The 17,455-nt window shown below is 33.5% G+C and overlaps 1 long non-coding RNA gene across 1 annotated transcript; it reads right to left on the bottom strand.

Annotated features, from left to right (window-relative positions):
* Positions 1 to 12,160: 12,160 nt before the first annotated feature.
* LOC128286565 (uncharacterized) lies at positions 12,161 to 13,614 on the bottom strand. The gene is made up of 3 exons (XR_008277173.1): positions 13,537 to 13,614; positions 12,979 to 13,060; positions 12,161 to 12,288 (listed from the first exon to the last, which is right to left on the bottom strand). It is a non-coding gene; the product is annotated as an uncharacterized LOC128286565 (long non-coding RNA).
* Positions 13,615 to 17,455: the final 3,841 nt, after the last annotated feature.

Genomic DNA, 17,455 nt, shown 5'->3' with positions numbered 1-17,455 from the left:
GTTGGTTGTTTTCTGACAGCCAGCATAATTTACTTTCCAGCAATGAAGAGTACTTTGGCGAATCTGTGGCATCTGGTTCGAGGTGTCCAGATCCGAAATCTGGGGGATAAAAGGTATTTGTTTCAATTTTTTCACATTATGGATTTGGAAAGGGTTATTAAGAGTTCTCCTTGGATCTTTAATAATCATCTGCTGCTTCTTTATAAACTGCAATGGGGGGAGGATCCATTACAACTGCCTTTAGTCACGACACCTTTTTTGGTACAGATCCATGATGTCCCTATTGGTCTATTTACTGAGAATTTGGCGATGTAACTAGGGAATTTCTAGGGGATTTTCTAGAATATGACGGATCGAATCTGGGGAAAGAGAAGAGAAATTTCATAAGAATTCGAGTTCAAATTGATGTAAGGCGTCCTTTGAAAAGAAATAAACAAATTTTGTTTTGTGGGAGACGCTCATATGTCAGTTTTAAATATGAGAGGTTGTCATTATTTTGTTTCTACTGTGGAAGATTGGGACATTGCGATTCCTTTTGTGAAGCAAAGATGATATTTGGAGTGGAAGTTGTTGAAATGGGTTGGGATTTATCTTTGCGAGCTCAATCTTGAAGAGTTTTAGCTATGAATAGTATATGGCTACGTGAGGAAGGGGAGGGGAATGTAGGAGGAATTGGTGAAAATAATAGAGGATTAGGGAATGGCCAACAGAAGGCAGAAAATAAAATAGATTCGAAAAGATTGTGGATCCAGTTCTTGGTTTTAATTTAAAACGGGGAACATCATTTTTTTGCCAACGGATGGAAAATGTATTGTTAGATCAGGTCCATACTACGATGGAACATGATCTAGAGGATACAACATTAATAGGAGAGGAGGGAAAGAAGAGATCTAGAGGGGAAATTGACGACTTACCAGAAAAAGATTAAATTAATAAGGTAATGTCAAGGAATAGGAGAATGGTGGAACTAGAGCATTTATTATCGGCGGCTGCCAAGAGGCAAGCTGACCGAGCATAATAAAAATCTTAAGCTGGAATGTACGTGGTTTGGGGAGCCCACGGACAATTCAAAGACTTCGGCATTCGTTGAAGATCTATAATCCCCAAATAGCCTTCTTTATGGAGACTAAACTTTGTAGAATCCAGATTGAGAGAGTTCGACAGAGTTGTAGCTTTGCAAATGGTATCGAAGTTGGATCGGAGAGTACTAGAGGAGGATTGTGTTTGGCATGGCGAAATGATACTAACATCATGCTTCAAAATTTTTCTAAAAGACATATTGAAATGATAGTGGAAGATACTGAAATTAATTATAAATGGCGATTTACAGATTTTTATGGAACCCTGTATGCTCAAGATAGAGAAGACTCATGAGCTATTTTGAAAAATCTCTATCATGATAAAGATATCCTTTGGTTTGTATATGAAGACTTTAACGAAATTATGTATGGGTTTGAAAAAAAGGGAGGTCTACCTAGAGATAAAAGAAGAATGAAACTGTTTCGAAAAACATTAGAAGAATGTCAATTAAATAATGTAGGGTTTTTTGGTAATTCGTTTACATGGGAAAGGAAATTTACCAGAGACAAACATACAAGAACGATTGGATAGGGGAGTAGCCAATGCGAAATAGATGTCAATGTTTCCCGAGACAAAAATTCAGCATGTAATACTCCATACCCGTACCTGAGACCGGGATAGGATACGAGGCATTACCGAAATTTTCAGAATAATTTCAATTAATTTATATTATTTAGTATTCATTTTCATGTTTCATGTAACATCCTTTTCATATATTCAATTCAAAATATCATATAAAATACGATACAATACTTAAATTTTCATAATTACATGCTCATTCAGGGTATCCGAACCTACCTGACTAAATTGCAGAAATACCAAGATTTAGGGGCATATTAGTAATTTACCATTTTCCCAAATTTCATCCAATCTTAAATTGATAATTTCATTCAATTTATTAATTTAGATAATAAAACAATTTATTCCCTTCAATTTAGTCATTTTTTACATTTTTACAAAATTGCCCCCTAAAATTTTACTTTTATTCAATTTAGTCCATGAGCTTAAAACATGCAAATTAGCCATGCTAACTGAATATTCATATATATTTTTCCTCCTCCTCCTCCTCTCCATTCCACATCCTTAATGTATATAACATTCTTGTAAGTACGATTTCACAATTTACTTATTAATGCTCACATCAATCTGTTCACACGAGTCATAGTCACTCAATTATTTATAATTCGAGATACAGAGCTCAAAATTAAGATCCGTAAATTTTCCCTAAAACTAGACTCACATATCATTCCACCAAAAAATTTTAAGAATTTTTGGTTTAGCCAATTAGTACAGTTTATTCATTTAAGTTTCCCCTGTTTCACTATCCAACAGTTCTGACCTCTCTTCACTAAAAATTAATTATATCATAGTACAAAACTCGGATAATGTTCCCATTGATTTCTATTGAAAATAGACTCATTAAGGATTCTAAGCATATAAATTTGAGACTCTAATTAATTTTCTCCAATTTTTGGTGATTTTCCAAAGTCAAAACAAGGGAACCCGAATTCATTCACAAAATTCATTATATCTCATAATTTACAAATCCATTGCTTACATCGTTTCTTCTATGAAAAATTAGACTCAATAAGCTTTAATTTTATATTTTATTCATATTCTAATTCGATTTCTACAATTTATGGTGATTTTTCAAAGTTAGTCTACTTCTGCTGTCCAATATTGTTTTAGTTCAAGATGTTTATTACCATTTTTCCTCTAAATTTCAAAGGTCATATAATTCAGTCCTTGCTCAATTAGCCCATCTATTAAGCTAATTTTTCTCAATTAACATTTTATTCCATCATTATAAACTATTACACAACCTTTGAAAATCATCATTTTAACACTAAACCTTAATTCACAACTTTTTCACAATTAGGTCCTAAAATTAATTTCTATTGAAATTACTTGATAAAATCATCAAACAACAAAATCAAAGCTTCAAATTCATTTTATTTCATCATAAACAGCCAAAACTTATCATTGATATCTTTTAATTTTGTTCATAAAATAAAAAACTAATGAATTAAATACTTGGACCTAATTGTAAAAGTCACAAAAACATAAAAATCTCAAAGAAAAGGGTAAGAATTGAACTCACATATGTCAAAGTACGAAAAACCAGCAGCTTTCAGACCTCCCATGGCGTTTTTGCTGAAGAAAAATGATGATATCTCTAGATTTTTCAAATTTGTCTTGTTTTATATGTTTAATTTGCAAAATTTCCCATTTTGCCCTTGTTTCTCCTTGTCTTTTTTGCTGATTTTCTTGCCCAACCGTCCAGCCCATACAATTTGGGTCCAATTGCCTTTTAAATCCCTCCTTTTTAATCACTTAAACTATTTAATCACAATTTAATAAATTTCAAACTATTTTCAATTTAGTCCTTTTTAATTAATTGACTAACCAAACGTTAAAATTTTCTAACAAAACGTTAATACTAACTTAATAACACTCCATAAATATTTATAAAAATATTTATGGCTCGGTTTATAAATCCGAGGTCTCGATACCTCGTTTTCAACCAAATTTACCTGATTAATTCTTTTAAAATCGCAAAATTCACTAATTAAAAATAATTCTTTTAAGTTCGCGCTTGGCCTATAATTATTATTTGTTAAATTTCTAAACTTACTCGTCGGATTTAGTGATCTCGAATCACTGTTTTCGACACCACTGAAAAATTTGGCAGTTACACAGCATCTCGTTTATTCTTTTTCTGATCATTGCCCTCTTTTAATTGTCACAAAAAGAGAAGATGAAAGGCGAAAAGGAAATAGTTTTAAATTTGAAGCTTCATGGACATTGGAGAATTATTTTGTTGATAAAGTCAAACACATATGGGAAATGGCATCAGGGGACTTATTGCAAAAGTTGGAATTCTTAATAAAGGGCTTGGAAAAATGGGCTGGGCGAATACAAATGAACAAGAAGAGTAGAAAGGAGTTCTTAATAGCAAAATTATCAGAACTGGTTGAAGCTGAAAGGGATGATAGGAATGTAACGCCCCCTTTACCCGAGACCGTCGCCGGAGTCGAGCACGAGGCATTACTAAACTTATTTGAGCACTTAAACAAATTCAAACAATTTATATCACACTTTCCAGACAAGCTGTCTAACTGTGTCATAGTTGCTAAATAATTCATATCTCGAGTTATAAAACTCGAAATCCAAATCCGTAAATTTTCTCTGAATTTATACTCATATATCTACTTACCAATTTTTTCTAGAATTTTGGTCAAGCCAATTAGTACAGTTTATTATTTAAAATCTCCCCTGTTTCAGGGTTTGACTATTCTGACCTTTGTGTATTACGAATCAGATATCTCTCTGTACAGAGCTTCAATGACTATGCCGTTTGTCTCTAATAAAACTAGACTCAATAAGGAATCTGTACATATAAAGTATGACTTCTAATTATCTTTGTAAAATTTATGGTGAATTTCAAAGTCAGAACAGGGGATCCAGAAATTGCTCTGGCCCTGTTTCACAAAAATTTAAACATCTCATAAAATATAGCTCATATACCTGTTTTGCTTCTTCCATATGAAAATAGACTCATCGAGATTCGATTCCATAATTTATTCATTATTTAATTCCATTTCTACTATTTTTAGTGATTTTTCAAAGTCAAACTACTGCTACTTACCGAAAACTATTTTAGTACAAATATTGTTAACTAGTTTATAACATCTTTACTTCAATTCATTCAAACTCTATACATGCCATATAAATCTTCAAACATAAAACAAAAGCTACCGGAATTGATCTGGATAGTGTGCTTTGTTGTGTTGATCCGATCTACCCACTTCACTTCAAGTCAATCTACATAAAAATATTAAACACACACAAGTAAGCTTATTGAAGCTTAGTAAGTTCATAGGTTAAAAGTAATGCTTACCAAACATAATATTTCCAAACAATACCAAAACATTTACTAAAGTTTCCTGCGATTCACAACCATTGTTATAATAATTCACATAGTTGAGCTCAACAGTAACAACTACTCAATCTCTTTCATTTGGATCACTTCTCTTTTATTTCTTATAATCAAATTAGGAAACGGCTTACGAAATTGAGTACGTCGTTGCTCAATGCCACGATTCACAACTCAGTATGGTTTTCCTCATTGAAATACCATACCTACATTTTTTTAACTCGGTATGGGAAATGCCATACCTACATTTCTTAACTCAAGATGGATTTGATAATACCATACCTACATTTCACATTTCAAGATGGATAATACCATACCTACATTTCACAACTCAGTATGGATGATACCATACCTACATTTCACACTTTGCCATGGAACAACCATGGTCTTATCCAATCAATTCATCACACGTCACGATACGAACGTACTCAATCCTGCGTTTTTCCTAATTTGCATTTCCACATTTATTCTTTCATTAACAAAATCTACACAATCCCACAACAAATTCGTATATAATAACACATTATATACTTCAATCATTCACAAATAAACATCTAATTTCAACCATATGAACTTACCGGCTAATTTGTAGAAGATATTGAAATTTTGGGACTATTCCGCAACTTTTTCTTTTCCTCGTTCTTCTTTGGATTCTTGATCTATAATATAAAATATTTCTACTCATTAGCATTTATTTGATTTCTATTTCACTTCACAATTTATGCTGTTCAAATTTCGAAATTGCACTTTTACCCCAAAATTTACAGTTTTCACAATTTAGTCCCTACTCAATTCACCCATCAATTGAACTAATTTTTCTCAATTAACACTTTATTTTATCATTATAAACTATTTCAAAACCTTTTATATTCTGAATTTCAACAGCAACCTTCAATTCACAACTTTTTCACAATTAGGTCCTAAATATCATTTCCTATCAAAATCACTTAATAAAACCACCTTAATATGAAATTAGAACTTAAATTTCATAATAATTCATCATAAAATTCCCTTATCCATCCAGGGTAACTTCCAATTTCACCCATAAAATCAAAAACTAATGAATTCTACAAGTGGACCTAATTGTAAAAGTCATAAAAACATAAAAATTATCAAGAAAAAGCAAGAATTAGACTCACATGATGTAAAAATATGAAAACCAGCTTTCTCCAGACCTTCTATGGCGTTTTGGCTGAGAAATTATGAAGAAAATGTCTAGATTTTTCAATTACATCATTATTTAACTATTAACTTTTATCTACTTCCAATTTTGCCCTTGTTCACATTGTTTTCTTGCTTATTTCATACCCAAACCGTCCAGCCATTAACCTTTGGGTCTAATTGCTCTTTAAATCCATCTTTTAAATACTTAAGCTATTTACTCACAATTTAACAAATTTTGTGCTATTTTCAATTTAATCCTTTTCAATTAATTAGCCATCCAAGCGTTAAAATTTTCTAACTAAACTTTAATACTAACTCAATGACACTCCATAAATATTTATAAAAATATTTATAGCTCGATTTTCAACTTTGAGGTCTCGATACCTCATTTTTGACCCGCTTGACCTAATAAATTCTTTTAATTCACTAATTTCACCATTTCACAAATTCTTCTAAATTCTTACTTGACTCATAAATATTAAATTACTATCTTGTTCAATCTTATTTGTCGAATTTAGTGATCTCAAATCACCATTTCCGACACCACTTGAAAATTAGGCCGTTATAACTCTCCCCTTTAAAAATTTCGTCCTCGAAATTTGTTACTGAAAATAGATTTGATATCTGTGATCTTATTGACTCCTCTGTTTCCAGGTTGCCTCCTCCATACCATGTCGATGCCATAATACTTTAACCAATGGTACTCTTTTGTTCCGCAATTCCTTAACTTCACGAGCCAAAATCTTCACCGGTTCTTCCGAATAAGTCATATCTGGTTGAAGCTCAATTTCGTATGGGAATTACGTGTGAAGGATCGACCTATACCGCCTTAGCATAGACACATGAAACACATTATGAATCTTCTCAAGTTAGGAGGTAAAGCCAAACGATAAGCCACAGGACCAACCCTTTCCACAATTTCATATGGCCCTATGAATCTCGGACTTAATTTTCCTTTTACCAAATCGTAACACCCTTTTCCATGGTGAAACTTTTAAAATACTCGATCACCCACTGCATATTCTATGTCTCTTCGTTTTAAATCCGCATATGACTTCTCGACGATCCAAGCGACTTTTAGACTATCTCGAATAATCCGGACTTTCTCTTGGTTTCTCGAATCAAATCAACCCCAACTATTTTTGATTCACTCAATTCGGACCAACACAATGGAGTCTTGCATTTTCTACCATAAAGAGCCTCAAATGGTGTCATTTTATACTAGACTGATAGCTATTGTTGTAAGCAAACTCACCAACAGTAAATACCTTTCCCAACTGTCACCAAACTCGAGTATACAACATCTTAACATATCTTCTAAAATTTGAATCACTCGCTCATTGTCCATCTGTTTGAGGATGAAATGTTGTACTAAAATTCAATCTGGTGCCTAAGGCTTCTTGCAATTTATTCCAAAATCTTGAAGTAAACCTCGGATCCGATGCGAAATGATAGATATTGGAACTCCATGTAGTCTCACAATCTCGACACATACAATTACGCTAACTTATTAAGTGAAAAATCTATTCGATTTGAATAAAGTGTCTTGACTTTGTCAATCTATCAACAATCACCCATATCGAATCTTTCTTTCTGAGTCACGGCAATCCGACACAAAATCCATTGAAATATGCTCCCACTTCCATTCAGAATCATAATGGGTTGTAATAAACCCGTTGGCACTTGATGCTCGCTTTAACTTGCGGCAAATCAAACATTTTGCAATAAATTCGAAATTTCTCTTTTCATACCGTGCCACCAATATGTCTTTTTCAGATCACCATACATTTTGTACTACCGGATGAATAGAATACATACTATTATGTGCTTGAGAAAGAATATCATTCTTTAAATCGAATTGTTGGGAACACAAATCCTATTATGATAGCGCAATATACCTTCATCATCAATATTGAACTCAATCTAAATTATCCCGAACCATTTGTCGTTTCAAAGACCAATTTTGGATCTTCATTCTGCAGCTTCGAATTTGTTGAAGAAACATTGGTTTTACCTTCAATTCTACTAATACAACACCTTCTTCATTAAGAGCCAAATGAGCATTCATTGCGAAGTGCAAACAAGGATGACTTTCGACTCAAGGCATCAAGAAACTACATTAGCTTTCCTGGATGATAGTCAATAACCAAATCATAGTCTTTCAACAACTCTAACCACCGTCTCATCTTAAGTTCGGTTCCTTCGAGTCATTAAGTATTTCAAACTTTTGTGATCCGTATACATATAACACTTCTCACCATATAAATAGTGTCTCCAAATTTTTAAGGCAAAAACAATTGCACTAACTCAAGATCATGTGTAGGGTAATTCTTTTCATGTGGTTTTAATTGCCGTGAAGCATAAGCCACTACCTTTCCCGATCGCATTAACACACAACCCAAACCACTTAAAGATGCATCATCAGACACAACATACGGATACTGATTACGGTTGAGTTAAGACTGGAGCTTCATTAACATTTTCTTTAATCGATCAAAGCTCACGACATTCATCGACCACATAAACTCAACATTCTTACGTAATAAACGAGTCATTGGTGAAGCAATCATGGAAAAATTCTTTACAAAACGGTGATAGTATCCTGCTAATCCCGAAAAACTTCGCACTTCAGCTACATTCTTCGGTGTTTTCCAATTCACCACCGTCGAAACTTTACTTGGATCCACACGAATTCCTTCAAATGATATAATATGACCCGTAAATCCAACCTCATGAAGCCAAAACTCACATTTACTAAATTTCGATATAACTGCTTTTTCTCTCAAAGTCATAGTACAATTCTCAAGTCTTGTGCATGTTCAAATTCGTCTTTGAATAGACCAATATGTCATCAATAAATACCACCACAAATCTATCCAAATAAGACTGAAAAATTCGATTCATTAAATCCATAAATGCAGCAGGGCATTCGTTAAACCAAAAGGCATTACCAAAAATTCGTAGTGACCATACCGAGTTCAAAAGCGCTTTGGCACATCACACTCTTTAACCTTCAAATGATAATACCCAGATCTAAGGTCTATTTTTGAGAACACTGCAGCACCTTCAGTTGATCAAACAAATCATCGATCACGAGGTAATGGATATTTATTTTAATTGTTACCTTATTCAACCGCACGTAATCAATACACAATCGCAACGAACCATCTTTCTTTTTCACAAATAAGACAGATCGCCCCAAGGTAATGTACTCGATCCGATGAACCCTTTATCCAATAACTCTTGCAACTGTGTCTTCAACTCTTTTAACTCATTGGTGCCATTCTATACGGTGTTATTGATATTGAGCTGCATGCAGGAATTACATCAATTGTGAATTCAACCTCACGATCCGGGGTAAACGGTAATTCCTCGAAACATATCAATAAACTCATTAACAATCGACAATTGTTCCATCTTCAATTCGAACCCCGAGTATCAAGAATATAAGCTAGAAATGCTTTATTACCTTTCCGAATCAATTTTCGAAATGTAAAAATGAAATAATCCGACATCATTCTTTTATCCCCAAACTCACCTGAAACTATTTCCCATCGACATTTTAAATCAATCCGTTTTCTCTACAATTCACTATGGCATCGTGTTCAATCAACCAATCCATTCCAAGAATAACATCAAATTCTCGGAAAGGTAACAACATTAAATCGTGAGAGAATTCACACCTTGTATTTTCAAAGGGACAATTCCGACATATTAAATTAACCAACACACTTTGCCCTAGTGGATTAGTGACTTGCAATTCAAGGTCGATGGACTCAATAGTCATTTTCTTTTCGACACTAATGCGGTGCAAATATATGAATGTGTAGATCCGGGATCAATTAAAGCATACAGAATCATCAAAAGATAGAAATTACCACTATCACATCCGGAGCGAAGCTTCTTCCCTTGCGGATAGCATATGTACGTCAGGTACTCTTGTCTCGATCGGTCAGCAGATCTCTCGTTCCCGAATGAACAGTCCAGTAGCACTACTTTGACTGAACGTTTACCTTTCGAGGAGTATTTGCTTGCTTCTCCCTTGTTCTCTATCTTCTTTTAATAATTGAGGACAGTCCGAATAAAATGATCGGTTCCACCACATTTATAGCAAGCTCGGCTCTTCCCCAACACTCACCAATATGAAATCTACCACAATTTTTTCATCTAAGTCTCGGAATATTTTGCACACTACTAACACTAGCTGCTGGTTTCTTAGTTACTCCGACATCTTGTTGAGTCGTTTTATCGTTATTCGATCGTTCGGGATTATAACAGTCGACGAATCATTTCGAACTTTTGGCGAAAAAGTCGAAGTTGGTCTAGAGAAACTTCTTTTGTATACCTCTTTACCTCTTCTTTCTCTTTGCATCTTTCTCGTTATACACTTCTTCCATCTTTTGAGCTCGATCGACGTAATCACAAATTCCGAATCTCTGTACCTCCAATCATCATTCGATTTCATCATTAAGCCCTTCTTCAAATCTAATGCACATTTCTTCCTCTCTCGGTACAACATCCCGAGCATATCTCTTGAGATACACAAATTCTCTTTCATATTCGCCATTGTTTTATTCCTTGTCGAAGATCAAGAAATTCTCTCTTCTTATCTAAATATCTCTTTCCCACATACTTCTTCTTAAATTCGTTTTGGAAGAATTCCCGTAAGTTTATCTGCAGTACCATCGCCTCAATGGTTTCCACCAATTATACGCTTCTTCTTTCAATAGCTAAACGCACATCCCAAATAGTCCTCCGGAGAACACATCATCTGCTTAAAACTCTCTCCAAACTCTTTAACCAATACTCGCTTTAACCGGATCATCGTCCGATCTCCTCGAAATTCTTCACTCCAAACTTTCTCGAGTTTTTCAATTGGTGTTCTTTTGCTAGATTCATCTATTAAAGGAGGAGCAACCGGGTTGTAAATCGGTGGTACAGAGAGGGGAGGAGGAGGTTGTTGTGCTGACTTCTTCCTTGTATTGTTTCATGATACCACCGATTCATTAATCAGTAAATCATATTTTTAAGTTCTTCCTCTCTCATCAAAGAAATCGGACATTACCACTTGTTCCCGCTCGAAGTCTGTATTCTACTATTAACTTCCTCTTCCCGACTAGCACCATCGGGTCTATCGACATCTTTACAATCTATAACAAAATTAGTAATTAGATCGGATCATTCACATCACACTATCACGATTTATATGACATGTATTTTTAAACACTTTACACATCAAATTCGCTCCGAGAATCGACTAAACCAGGCTCTGATACTAATAAATGTAACGCCCCCTTTACCCGAGACCGTCACGAGTCGAGCACGAGGCATTACTAAACTTATTTGAGCACTTAAACAAATTCAAACAATTTATATCACACTTTCCGCATAAGCTGTCCAACTGTGTCATAGTTGCTAAATAATTCATATCTCGAGTTATAAAACTCGAAATCCAAATCCATAAATTTTCACTGAATTTATACTCATATATATACTTACCAATTTTTTTCTAGAATTTTTGGTCAAGCCAATTAGTACATTTTATTATTTAAAATATCCCCTGTTTCAGGGTTTGACTATTCTGACCTTTGTGTATTACGAATCAGATATCTCTCTGTACAGAGCTTCAATGACTATGCCGTTTGTCTCTAATAAAACTAGACTCAATAAGGAATCTGTACATATAAAGTATGACTTCTAATTATCTTTGTAAAATTTATGGTGAATTTCCAAAGTCAGAATAGGGGATCTAGAAATTGCTCTGGCCCTGTTTCACAAAAATTTAAACATCTCATAAAATATAGCTCATATACCTGTTTTGCTTCTTCCATATGAAAATAGACTCATCGAGATTCGATTCCATAATTTATTCATTATTTAATTCCATTTCTACTATTTTAGTGATTTTTAAAGTCAAACTACTGCTACTTACCGAAAACTATTTTAGTACAAATATTGTTAACTAGTTTATAACATCTTTACTTCAATTCATTCAAACTCTATACATGCCATATAAATCTTCAAACATAAAACAAAAGCTACCGAATTGATCTGGATAGTGTGCTTTGTTGTGTTGATCCGATCTACCCACTTCACTTCAAGTCAATCTACATAAAAATATTAAACACACACAAGTAAGCTTATTGAAGCTTAGTAAGTTCATAGGTTAAAAGTAATGCTTACCAAACATAATATTTCCAAACAATACCAAAACATTTACTAAATTTTCCTGCGATTCACAACCATTGTTATAATAATTCATATAGTTGAGCTCAACAAGAATAACTACTCAATCTCTTTCATTTGGATCACTTCTCTTTTATTTCTTATAATCAAATTAGGAAACGGCTTACGAAATTGAGTACGTCGTTGCTCAATGCCACGATTCACAACTCAGTATGGTTTTCCTCATTGAAATACCATACCTACATTTTTTTAACTCGGTATGGGAAATGCCATACCTACATTTCTTAACTCAAGATGGATTTGATAATACCATACCTACATTTCACATTTCAAGATGGATAATACCATACCTACATTTCACAACTCAAGATGGATGATACCATACCTACATTTCACACTTTGCCATGGAACAACCATGGTCTTATCCAATCAATTCATCACACGTCACGATATGAACGTACTCAATCCTGCGTTTTTCCTAATTTGCATTTCCACATTTATTCTTTCATTAACAAAATCTACACAATCCCACAACAAATTCGTATATAATAACACATTATATACTTCAATCATTCACAAATAAACATCTAATTTCAACCATATGAACTTACCCGGCTAATTTGTAGAAGATATTGAAATTTTGGGACTATTCCGCAACTTTTTCTTTTCCTCGTTCTTCTTTGGATTCTTGATCTATAATATAAAATATTTCTACTCATTAGCATTTATTTGATTTCTATTTCACTTCACAATTTATGCTGTTCAAATTTCGAAATTGCACTTTTACCCCAAAATTTACGCTTTCACAATTTAGTCCCTACTCAATTCACCCATCAATTGAACTAATTTTCTCAATTAACACTTTATTTTATCATTATAAACTATTTCAAAACCTTTTATATTCTGAATTTCAACAGCAACCTTCAATTCACAACTTTTTCACAATTAGGTCCTAAATATCATTTCCTATCAAAATCACTTAATAAAACCACCTTAATATGAAATTAGAACTTAAATTTCATAATAATTCATCATAAAATTCCTTATCCATCCAGGGTAACTTCCAATTTCACCCATAAAATCAAAAACTAATGAATTCTACAAGTGGACCTAATTGTAAAAGTCATAAAAACATAAAATTATCAAGAAAAAGCAAGAATTAGACTCACATGATGTAAAAATATGAAAAACCAGCTTTCTCCAGACCTTCTATGGCGTTTTGGCTGAGAAATTATGAAGAAAATGTCTAGATTTTTCAATTACATCATTATTTAACTATTAACTTTTATCTATTTCCAATTTTGCCCTTGTTCACATTGTTTTCTTGCTTATTTCATACCCAAACCGTCCAGCCATTAACCTTTGGGTCTAATTGCTCTTTAAATCCATCTTTTTAAATACTTAAGCTATTTACTCACAATTTAACAAATTTTGTGCTATTTTCAATTTAATCCTTTTCAATTAATTAGCCATCCAAACGTTAAAATTTTCTAACGAAACTTTAATACTAACTCAATGACACTCCATAAATATTTATAAAAATATTTATAGCTCGATTTTCAACTTTGAGGTCTCGATACCTCATTTTTGACCCGTTTGACCTAATAAATTCTTTTAATTCACTAATTTCACCATTTCACAAATTCTTCTAAATTCTTACTTGACTTATAAATATTAAATTACTATCTTGTTCAATCTTATTTGTCGAATTTAGTGATCTCAAATCACCATTTCCGACACCACTGAAAATTAGGCCTTTACAAGGAATTTGGCTGAGATGATTGATACGAGGATCCAACTAAACTTTGAGATTGAAAAGGATGAATATTACTGGGAACAAAGGGCTAGATTGAATTGGTTAAATTTTGGCGATAGAAATACAACGTTTTTTCATAGCAAAGCAACACAGAAGCAGCAGAGAAATCAGATTAATAAGCTGCAAAATGGAAGTGGAGGGGAAACGGAAAACCTTCAGGAAATAAGGGGTATTGCATGGGCTTATTTTCAGAATTAATTTACAGCAGAGAATACAGTCATTAATGAACACTTACTTACGGGTATTGATCGTTATATCTACGAGAAAGATAATAGAAAGCTTATAGCGCCGTATATTGGAGAGGAGATTCGAGAGACATTGTTCGAAATGTGATCTACAAAGGCACCGGGGGAAAATGGATTCCTAGCCCTATTTTATCAATGATGCTGGAATATCATTGGAGAAGATGTCGTTTCTTTTTGTTTACACCCTTTGAATAGAGATATGGAGGTTAGTCCAATAAACTCAATACATATTGTGCTTATCTCAAAAATCACCAACTTTTCTAATATGACACATTTCCAACCTATTAGCTTATGCAATGTTATTTATAAAATACTAGCAAAGGCTATAGCAAACAAATTTAGAGGAGTTATTGATAAATGTATTGATGAAGCACAGAGTGCATTTGTGCCAAGAAGATTAATATCGGATAATGTATTGTTAGCCTATGAAATTCTACAGTCACTGAAACAGAAGAGATTGAGGAAAAAGGGTTCATGGTGGTCAAATTAGACATGAGTAAGGCTTATGATAGAGTTGAATGGCAATTTGTTAGGGACATAATGAGTCGAATGGGATTTGCTCAAAAATGGATTGATTCAATTATGAAGTGCATGTCTACTATCTCTTATTCAACTATGGTTAATGGAAATATTGGAGAAACATTTTATCCAACCAGGGGACTTTGACAGGGTGATCACTTGAGTCTGTTTTTATTCATAATATGTGGAAAGGGTTTATCGTGCCTAATGAGACTAGCAACAAGAGAAGGGCTCTTAAAAGGTGTTAAGGTTAGTAGGAGCGGCCCACAGGTGTTTCACTTATTATTTGCAAATGATTGCATCTTGTTCGGGGAGGCAACCAGAAGGGGAGCTTTCGTAATCAAAGAGATTCTACGTTAGTACAAAAAATGTTTGGGTTAATGTGTGAACTTTGACAAATCAACTGTCTTTTTTAGTAAAAATACATCGGAGGAAGATAGACAATTGGTGGTTAATCAGCTGGGAGTTCAAAGCTCAAACGACTCAGAACGATACTTAGGGTTGCTGAGTATAGTTGGTAGAAGAAAAAAAGAATCTTTTCAAGTTTTGAAAGATCGACTAAAACAACGCATTGATAACTAGAGTATCAGATATCCGTCTCAGGTTGGAAAAGAAGTTTTCATTAAGGCTATTTTACAAGCTATACCGACATTTTCAATGGCTTGGTTTTTATTGCCAAAATCATTATGTGATGAACTGGAAGGTATTATTGCTAAGTTTTTGTGGCAAAAGAGACGTGGGAAGAAAGGAATTCACTGGTGCTCTTAGAAAAACATGTGCTTTTTAAAAGAAAACAGAGGTTTAGGTTTCCGAAATTTTAGTCAATTTAATATTGCGTTATTAGCCAAGCAGGGCTGGCGCCTTTTTAATTATCTAAATTCTCTATTGGCCAGAGTTCTTAAAGTAAAATATTTTTTGCATTCGAATTTTCTAAATGCATAGTTGGAAAATTTACCTTCATTTACCTAGAAGAGTATCTGATAATGCTCTAGAATAACGTATTTTTATGTATTAATCATGTGTTTATTCTGAGCTTGATCCTACTAATTTGAGCTATTTATGTCTTTTTATCGATTAGGGACTGATTTGGAGGTAAAAGCAAAATTAAGGGACAAAAGTGCGAATTTGGAAACACAATGGGCTGATATGCGACACAGGAAAAAGATTGTGTCAAAAGTGCGAGCATGGAAGACACAAGGACTAAAAACGCAAAAAGAAAAGATTTTATTTTATAAGACTCTATTTTATTTATATTAGGATAATTAATATTAAGATAATTATAAGGATTATTTAATTTTAGGATTTTATTTTAATTATCTTTATTTATATTTAATTAAATGTATTTATCTTTTTAGAATTTAAGTTAAATTAGACTATCTCCCTAGCAATATAAATAGGGGTTGAAGTGACTCTATTTAGTGTTCATCTTTTTCTGTAAACACTCTCCCTTTGAAAGTCTAGGCTTTTGTTTCTTCATATTTTCTTTCAATAAAATTCCCTTTTCTATTTTTATATTTATTTCTTTTTCCACCATTATCATGAGCCACTAAAATCTATTTAACCGAAAGTTGTCAATATTCCCCAAAAAGTGTTCTTGAAGCCTAGAATCCATACTTATCTTTCTCGCCAAGTATTTATCGTTTCTCCGCACTACGGGTTGACACTTCCGTCCATGGCCCTTAAGAAGTAAGCTTTTCAGCATATGCAAAGGCAGCCGCTTTGTATGTTTTGAAAGGATTGCATAGTCGGTTCGTTAACTTACTGCGTCAGAGGTTGGCGACCCAAAGAGATGAAATGGCGTGAAATTCGCCATTGAGAAGAGTTGATCTAGCATAGATTACTGGCTAGAATCAGGTTACCTAAAAATCGTAAGTCTAATCTTTGAAGCTGGTGGTCGTAGACATCCTCTTCCACTATAATTGGCTTACTTGAGTTGAGAAGGGTCATTTAAAAACCGAGGATCGAACCCAAAGCGGAATGAGACAACTAGAGGCTGAAATCTACCAATAAAAATTTCTTTTTCTTCAACTCTCTTTATTATTTTTATTATTTTCGTAATCACAATTTCAATCAACTTTAGATTCTGTTTTTTATTTTTTTCAAATTAAATCTTTAATTATGTTATTTTTTTTATTTTTTTCTGTCACGCGGGTTTTCTTGAGCACGATTCTGCCCAGGATTTCGAGAAATAAACATTCGTATAATCCGATCCCTGAGGATTCGACCCTACTTCCCCTTTACTGTTCTTTTTCATTATTTTACAAAGAATAGGATTTTTTTGTGCTCTCAACGACCGTATCAATATTTGAGTAGCAAAGGGTCTTCTTCGAGATGGACTTTGTTGGAGAGTTGGAAGAGGAAATGAGATCTCTATATGGAATGGGATTGATGCAGTTGGTCAACAAAACAGAGAAGAAAATGATGAACTCCAATTAGTCTCAGATCTAATTGATAGCACAAATAAAACATGGAAAATGGAGTTAGTCAGCAATACCTTCCAAACGAAAA

This window comes from Gossypium arboreum, chromosome 13 (genome assembly GCF_025698485.1).
Source record: "Gossypium arboreum isolate Shixiya-1 chromosome 13, ASM2569848v2, whole genome shotgun sequence".
NCBI lineage: Eukaryota > Viridiplantae > Streptophyta > Magnoliopsida > Malvales > Malvaceae > Gossypium > Gossypium arboreum.
Note: the sequence above shows the minus strand (reverse complement) of the source record. Positions and strands in the feature narration are given on the sequence as shown.